Below are 9,592 nucleotides of genomic sequence, written 5' to 3' on the forward strand. Positions count from 1 at the left end.
AACCTTCTTGCACTGTTGGTGAGAAAGCAACCTGGTGTAGTCACTCTGGTAACAGTATGGAGGTTCCTCAAAAAGTTAAAAATAGGGAGACATCTGCCTCTGGTGCTGTGGCCATTGCATCCTCAGGCTCAGCAGTCCCACTAAGCTTCACCTGCTTTCTGAGTCTTCATCGCCCTCAGGCCACTGGTAGCCTTATCAGCCAGTTATGCTGGAGAATCTGAGCTCATTGCCGACACGAATGGACTACAAGTACTAGAAGCTAGCTGAACAGATTTTTCAGGGAATTATTCTTTTTCTCTGCAATATTTGTATTTATCTATGGGTATTTGGCTGAACAATATGGGTGGACTGTCTATATAATTATGGTCAGATTTTCTTTTTCATATTTATTGACACTTCCTCTATGGCCCATTTATTGCCAGCACCCCCACATGTGATTATGTGTTCAAGAATCAGGCTCAGAAAAAAAAAAGAAACCAGCAGAAAGAAAACAATAAGAGACATGCTAAAAATAACTAAATAGGGTTTTTATGATTTAGCTTTACTATTACTTTTACTATTTACTTTTACTAAAAGTAAAACAGTACTACTTACTATTTACTTTTACTAAAAAGAAAGCACCTGCTTTCTTTTTTTTCTGAGATGAGCTCAATTATTTTCATATCCAAAACATGAGATAAAACCCATCTCTCTTCTCTTTCAGCACAGTTGTGTGTAGATTTTGTTCTCTTTATATTCCTTTTTTAACTTAATATATATATTTTTGTTGAAGTTTGATTTGCCAACATATAGTATGACACCCAGTGCTCATCCCGTCAAGTGCCCTCCTCAGTGCCCGTCACCCAGTCATCCCATCCCCCCCACCCACCTCGCCTTTAACTACCCCTTGTTCATTTCAGAGTTAGAAGTCTCTCATGTTTTGCCACCCTCTCTGATCTTTCCCACTCATTTTCCCTCCTTTCCCCTATAATCCCTTTCACTATTTCTTATACTCCCCGTATGAGTGAAACCATATAATATTTGTCCTTCTCTGATTGACTTACTTCACTCAGCATAATACCCTCCAGTTCCATACATGTCAAAGCAAATAATGGGCATTCATCCTTTCTGATGGCTGAGTAATATTCCATTATGTGTGTGTGTGTATGTGTGTGTATATACACCACATCTTCTTTCTCCATTCATCTTTCGATGGACACTGAGGCTCCTTCCACAGTTTGGCTATTGTGGACATTGCTGCTATAAACATTGGGGTGCAGGTGTCCTGGTGTTTCACTGAATCTGTATCTTTGGGGTAAATCCTCAGTAGTGCAATTGCTGGGTCATAGGGTATCTCTATTTTTAACTCTTTGAGGAACCTCCTCACAGTTTTCCAGAGTGGCTGTACCAATTCACATTCCCAGCAACAATGCAAGAGGATTGCCCTTTCTCCACATCCTCTCCAACATTTGTTGTTTTCTGTCTTATTAATTTTCACCATTCTCATGTTCTCTTTATATTTCACTTCTAATAATGATGAATATTAAGTGATAGTACAATTTAACTGTCAAAGTTTTATAATTCATTATGAGTGGTTAAATTGTTTTAATATTTGCAGTTAAAACTCAATGCAAGTAAAATACATGTTAAAACTACTTACAACTCAGCAATTGCACTACTAGGTATTTATCCAAAGATAACAAACATAGTAATTCAAAGGGGCACAGCTGCCCTAATGTTTATAGAAGCACTATGCACAATAGCCAGCATATGGAAAGAGCCCAAATGTCCATTAAATGGTAAATGGGTAATGATGTGAGATATATAGATATGTAAAATATGATATTTATTACTCAGTCATCCAAAGTTGAAATCTTGACATTTACAATAATATGGATAGAACTAGTGTATTATGCTAAGGAAATAAGTCAGTCAGAGAATGACAAATACTGTGTGATTTGACTCTTATGTGGAATTTAAGAAAAAAACAGATGAAAATAGGTTAAAGGGAAGGAAAAATAAAATAAGATAAAAACAGAGGGTGAGGCAAACCATAAGAGATTCTTAACTATTGGGAATAAACTGAGGATTGCTGGAAGGGGGTGAGGGATTGAGTAAATGGGTCATGGGCATTAAGGAGGTCATTTGTTTTAACAAGCACTCTGTGTTATATGCAAGTGATGAATCACTAATTTCTTCCCTTGAAATTAATACTACACAATATGTTAACTGACATGAATTTAAGTAAAATCTTGAATGAAAAAATTATTTTATGTTGAAAATTTAACTTCATAGGAGTTACACATTACAAATAATAAAACTAGATTTATTTATTTTTTTTTTAATTTTTTATTTATTTATGATAGTCACAGAGAGAGAGAGAGAGGCAGAGACACAGGTGGAGGGAGAAGCAGGCTCCATGCACCGGGAGCCTGATGTGGGATTCGATCCCGGGTCTCCAGGATCGCGCCCTGGGCCAAAGGCAGGCGCCAAACCGCTGCGCCACCCAGGGATCCCATAAAACTAGTCATCCAATTTTAGTTTATTTAGTGCTCGCTTTGGCAGCCCATATACTAACATAGTTTATTTATAAAAATTGTAAAATAAATGTACATTAAAATCTAGAAAAAACTCTAGTCTCATATTTTAAATACTAACAAAAATTCCTGCTTTTCAAAAACTTACCTGTTTCAGGAAACCCTGGAATAGTAGAAATCATTTGTTACATGTAGAATCAACCTACATAGATTTGCAAATTATTTAGAAAACTGACACACTTTGTGGTATTTAACACACATTCCTGTTAAAAAAATTAAGTTTTTTATCTTTGAGAGGAGAGAAAGCACACAAGATCAGGGGGGAGGAGCAGAGGGAAAGTGAGAGGGAGGGGAAAGTATTTCAAAAAGACTCCATGCTGAACACAGAGCCTGACATGGGTCTTGATCTCAAGACCCTGAGATCATGACCTGAGCTGAAACCAAGAGTTGGATGTTCAACTGACTGAGCCATGCTGGTGCCCTGAGAGGACTGGTATCTTTATCAGCCTTTCATTTCTAGAAATTATTTAAATACTTTGGGTAAAAAGCCTATCTCTTGAGAGATTAACAAAATGACAAGAATATTTTCATTGCTTAATTTTCTGGAAGATTGTAGTTTTCTTTACAAAATGTTCTTTATACAGGAAAGAGAAAATCATTGGATGATGCAGTGAGAATCAACTGTACAATGTAGGTCCAGTTGTCATTTAGCTTGAACTTGCCAAGACAGAACAAACATTGTGAATGTTGGATTCGAACTTGAAAGATAAGACTCATGAAACATACCTAGTCTGTCTGACATAAAAGAAAAGAATACTTCTTTCAAGTTATCTTGGCTAAATAAAATAGCAAGAAGTCATTCATGTCAGGATTTATTTTCATTACTTATTGGTCAATGACAAAAATATTAAAAATACGTTCAATTTAGAGATCTTCTGTAGCTGGAGAAAACAATTTTAGAACAGAATAAGGGTTTTATTTTTTATTTTTATTTTTTGGTTTTAAAATAGCAAGGACAATCATAAGACCTTATTAAGCTAAAAGAAAAGCACCTGTAAAAACAATAATTACCTGCCAAGAAATAAGTTTCTTTGCTATTCACAGGAGGTTGAGGAAGAGCTTAATGAAGGCAATTTAAGAAAACAGATGCCCTGCTGTTTTTGGTCCTCTTATAATTTCCAGTTGTAACTATGGCTGTTTACCACCTGAATCAGTATAGTAAAAATGTATGATTTCTTTTTATAGTTTAAATTTTGTTACCTATTTAATATATGCACAGTAGTACATTTAACTTTAGATACTTAACCATGTCACATTCTAACATGTACAGATTATCTCTTTATCAAATGTTCTCATTAAAATGTCACTCATGAGCACAAACATGGTATAAAAGATGAAATGGATATCCTAGGTTATAAAGTCATGTTAAAGAAAATAAAGCAGAGGGGTAAAGTGGTAATGCTAGTGTTTAAACTGATTATATATATATATATTTTTTCTGACTGATAAAGTACTCTTAAATACTCCCCTTAAATATTACCCATGGTTTCATTGGCAATAAGAGGGAAGTACTCAAGAAAGTTCTGTTATTTAACATGGTAAGTAGAGTAAAAACCCATGGATTTAGATGTATTTTTCAGTGTGTGATCATATAGACAAGATAGAGTAAGATTTCTTTTTGTGTAATTTATAAAGAAAGCAATTGCCAGGAAAAGTGACAGTGTACTTAAGGGAAGGGCTTGCCAGTTATTTTTTTAGTAGCCATTTCCAAATATGTGAAGAAAGATTTTCTATTTTAATAAGCTGGTCTCTGATGTATCTTTATGTACACCAAAGTAATAAAGTGGTTTGTTTTAAATTACTAATTTAGACTAGAACTTTCTATAATTAGTTAATATTAAGGCAGAGGAGGAAAAGCATGAGTAAGGCAGTGGAAGAATACAGATGACATGCCTTAGGCCCTCTTGCTTCGTTCACTTAACTGGAAAGTTTTCCTGTTAATCTACAATCATGCTGATCTTCATTAGCACAGCATAATACAGGTCCCTACAGCTGGGTAGTATATAACAGCAATATGAAAGAGTAGAGAAATAAATCTCACATCTATTACTGCCATAACATCCATATTGAGTAAAGTTTCAGTTCAGCTTGTCATCAAAGTAGGGAGTTCAGAACTGACTGGTTAAAAAGGGGAAAAAAAGGCTCCTGAGTTGTTCAGTTCATTGAATATCAGACTATTGATTTTAGCTCAGGTCATTTTCTCACGGTTGTGAGATGGAGCTCAGCATCTGGCTCTGCACTCAGCAGGGAGTCTGCTCAAGATTCTTTCTTCTTTTCTGCCTGCCCCTCCTTTCTCACTCTCCCTCTCTCTAAAAATAAATTTAAAAATCTTAAAAAAAGGAAGAGGGACACCTGGGTGGCTCAGCGGTTTAGCGTCTGCCTTCAGCCCAGGGTGAGATCCTGGGGTCCTGGGATGAAGTCCTGCATCGGGCTTCCTGCATAGAAACTGCTTCTCCCTCTGCCTGTGTCTCTGCCTCTCTTTCTGTGTCTCTCATGAATAAATAAGTAAAATCTTTTTAAAAAGAAAGAGAATTCATTTTAAACAAGGGCCTTTAAATACAATAACTTAAATTCTAAACCTTTAGTTATCATGGGAGCAATATTTTACACAATAGTGAAAGATAATGTGACAAGAAGAGGAACTTCAGATACATGAAAATCTATTGTTAAAGCATCAAAATTCTACTCGATGGTTACTTTCATATCAACTGTTTTGAAGTCACTACAATAAGTAGAAACACCACATAATACTAAAAAATGTGGCATTACTATGGGGAAGAGAAGCTATAATAACATCTTCATTTTCCAGTTCATAAAGTTCAACCAAGACATAAATATGTACACTAAAGCGGTGAAAAACTAGGGTAGGAATTCAAATATTTATTGAATACCAGGCCGATTATCCTCAGTGTCAATTGTCACATACCCTTTTCTTTCTTTTTGTATTGAATAACCCAATAGCATTAAACTCTCAAAAGTGAATTAACCGGCTTACTTTACTGACACGATCAGTCACATACACTTTCTTCCTAGACAGCAATGACTTTTGCACCACCAAATTAGCTTCATTGCATTGCTTGTACATTTTAACCCTTAAATACTATATGGAGGGATGAGCAATCAATAAGTTCTGTTCCCAAGCAGGATGGAAAAGTGTCAATCTAACTGTCACAAGACACACAACCCTGAGACTAACACCAGAATCAGTCTTTTAGAAAATGTCCCAAAGGCAATAAATCTAACAGAATGGCAGTTTTCAACCAAGAAACCACAAAACATATGATGTTTTCCACTTATAAATATTTCACTTTCAGGAAATAAAGTCTATGGCTTTTCATAAGATTTCAGTACATAATTAATTGGTTATAATTCAGCCAGAGTGGCCCTCTTCCATGTAACATACCAGAGTTTGTAACCTGAAGAGGCCCAGAAATGAATAGAAGAAATAGACATTAGTTCAGTTTAGTTGCCATGAAAGCTGAAGATTTCATTGTCTATTCAAGTTCAAGGGTATATGTTCTGCATTAAAGTTTGGGATCAGGCTGAGAAAGTTTACAGGGCCCTTTATTGAGTGATTCTTAGGAAGCTATTTGTGTGTCCAGATCTATCCTGACTTTTTCTCCTTGCAGTTGGGCAATAAAAGATGATCAGTAGTAGGAAATAATATAAACACAAAATGATAAATTATGTAAACAGAAAATTGTAGGCACTGCTGAGGAAGGTGAAACTTAGGCAGACACCCCTCCTCCACATGCTACTCAGGGTTTTTATGGGTAGAGATTTGCTGACAATAGTGCCTTCATGACTCCAATTTAGTAGTATTTCTGCTGAAGCAAACACAACCTCCTAGTTTCAGGAAATGAAGACATCTTTTTTCCCCCCTACAGTTCTGTGCCAAACAGGAGGTTTCACGCTACTTTAAAAAATGTACTTTTAGGGAGACAGAACATGAGGGACTCCTAACTCTGGGAAACCAACAAGGGGTGGTGGAAAGGGAGGTGGGCAGAGGGTGGGGGGTGACTGGGTGTCGGGCACTGAGGGGGGCACTTGATGGGATGAACACTGGGTGTTATGCTATATGTTGGCAAATTGAACTCCAATAAAAAAATAAATAAAATAAAATAAAATAAAATAAAATAAAATAAGAAATATACTTTTAGATGTAAGATGGAAATGGATTTTACACCATGGATATCCAGCTCTCATTTCCAGAAGACTACAGATGGGGAAAAATAAAAAAGTGTATCTGTGGTATATGAGAAACAATGATAATATTTGGGAGTGAAGATAGAAGGGACATATTTCCATAATCACCTGTCACTCCTATCACTATAATATTACCCTTGTTAATACCTACCAGGTGATTTTCTAACCCCAGAAAGATACATATCTTACATATCTGAAAATCAACACACAGATTTCTTCAGAAATACAAGCCATATATTGGAGCAAAGTCCTAGTATAAGGTGTTGAACATAATTTAGTTTTATCTTTTAAAAAAAGTCTGAAAAAAATAAAGTCTGATTGGTAAAAGTTTTGATGTGAATGTAGATTCAATATTCAACTATATAACCACAAATATAAAATTATGCTTCCTTTTAGCTAGAGGAAGTCACTATCTATAGACTTGAATTTCCTAGTCCCTATCACTATTCCAAATAATGCTCCTGGCCTTCTCAGAAAGGAAAGAGAATGACTGGACAAAGGTGCTCTTCAAATACTCTAAGCTATTGATATATTCCTACCTTTTTGAAGACCTATGCAAACTAATTTCAGGACTATGAAAACATTTTTTAAATGCACATGTTTTTTTCTCAAAAACAAGTGGATCTATTGAAAGGATCATATGGTTCTTATCTTTCTTTTATGAATATGGTGTATCACACTGATTGATTTGTGAATATTGAACCATGCTTGCAAACCAGGAATAAGTCCCACTTGATTATGGTGAATTATTTTTTAATGTATTGTTGGAATAAGTTTGCTAGTATTTTATTGAGAATTTTTGCATACATGTTCATCAGGGATATTGGCCTGTAGTTGTCTTTTTTTAGTGGAGTCTTATATTTTTTTAAATTTAATTTTCCAACATACAGTGCATCAGTAGTTTCAGATATAGTTTTCAATAATTCATAAGTTGCATATAACACCCAGTGCTCATCACTTCATGTGCCCTCCTTAATGCCTATCACCCAGTTACCCCATCCTCCCACCCACCTCCCTTTCATCAGCCCTCAGTTTGTTTTTGAGAGTCAAGGGTCTCTCATGGTTTGTCTTCCTCTCTGATTTTCCCCATTCAGTTTCCCCTCCTTCCCTTATGATCCCTTGCACTACTTTTTATATTCTGCATATAAGTGAAACCATATGATAATTATCTTTCTCCATTTGACTTATTTCACTTAGCATAATACCCACCAGTTTCATCCACAGTGATGTGAATGGTACATATAGATTCTTTCAGATGGCTGAGTAATATATATATATATACATATACATACACACACACAATAATATCTTTATCCATTCATATGTTGAAGGACATCTCAGCTCCTTCCATATGGTTTTGGAATCAGGGTAATGCTGGCCTCATAGAATGAGTTTGGAAGTCTTCTATTTTTTGGAATAGTTTGAGAAGAATAGGTATTAAGTCTTTAAAAAGTTTGGTATAATTTGCCCGTGAAGCCATCTGGTCCTGGTTATTTGTCTATTCAAGTTTTATATTTCTTCCTGTTTCAGTTTCAGTAGTTTATATATTTCTAGAAATTTATTCATTTCTTCTAGGTTGTCTGATTTGTGGGCATATAGTTTTCATAATATTCTCATAATTATTTGTATTTCTGTGATGTCATTTGCTGTTTTTACTCTTTAATTTGTGATTTATTTGGGTCTTTTCTCTTTTCTTTTGATGAGTCTGGATAGGGGTTTATCATTTTTTTTTAAAGAACCAGCTCCTGGTTTCATTGATCTGTTCTATTGTGGCTTTAGTTTCTATATCATTATTTCTCTTCTAATCTTTATTATTTTCTCCCTTCTGCTGACTTTCAGCTTCATTTGTTGTTTACCAACCTCCAATAGGTGCAAATATCTATTATTTGAGATTTTTGTGCTCGTTCATGTAAGCCTGTATTGCTATATACTTCCCTGTAGGGACCACTTTTGCTGCATCCCAAAGGTCTTGGAACATTGTGTTTTCATTTTCATTTGTTTCCAAATATTTTCATGTTTCTTTCTTGATTTCTTGGTTTACCCATTCATTGTTTAGTAGCATGTTGCTTAACCTCCATGTATATGTGGTCTTTCCACATTTTTACTTATGGTTGACTTCTAGTTTCATAGTGTTGTGGTCAGAAAAGTTTCATGATATGACTTCAATCTTTTTGTATTTGTTGAATCCTGATTTGTGACCTAATATATGATCTATTCTGAAAAATATGACATGCACTTGAAAAGATGTGTATTCTGCAGTTTTATGATGGAATTTTCTGAATATGCTTGGTTGCAGGGTTTGTTTGTTTTTTTTTTCTTTCAGTGCTTTGACTATATCGTGCTACTTTCTTCTGGCCTGCAAAGTTTCCTTTGAATAATCAGCTGATAGCTTTATGTGGCTTCCCTTGTATGGAACTGTTTTCTTTCCTCTCAATACTTTAAAAATTATCTGTTTGTGACTACTTTTTGCCATTTTAATTATCATATATGTCTTGTATGGTCTCCTTTGAGTTGATTTAGTTAGGGACTTTCTGTGACTCTTGCATCTGGAAGTCTGTCACCTCACCCAGATTAAGGAAATTTTCAGCTATTATTTCTTCAAATAAAATTTCTGCTGCCTTTTCTCTCTTCTTCATTCTGGGTTCCCTATAATGTGAATGTTTTTAAGCTTGGCAATTTCTCTGAGTTCCCCTAACATACTCTCATTTTTTTATTGTTTAAAATGTTTTGGGATCCCTGGGTGGCACAGCGGTTTGGCGCCTGCCTTTGGCCCAGGGCACGATCCTGGAGACCCGGGATCGAATCCCACA

At 35.4% G+C, this 9,592-nt stretch overlaps 1 pseudogene; it reads left to right on the top strand.

The window, feature by feature from the left end:
• Nucleotides 1-205: 205 nt before the first annotated feature.
• LOC140596252 (signal peptidase complex subunit 1-like) lies at nt 206-519 on the top strand (annotated as a pseudogene).
• Nucleotides 520-9,592: the final 9,073 nt, after the last annotated feature.

Source organism: Vulpes vulpes, chromosome X (assembly GCF_048418805.1).
Source record: "Vulpes vulpes isolate BD-2025 chromosome X, VulVul3, whole genome shotgun sequence".
In the NCBI taxonomy this organism is placed as follows: domain Eukaryota; kingdom Metazoa; phylum Chordata; class Mammalia; order Carnivora; family Canidae; genus Vulpes; species Vulpes vulpes.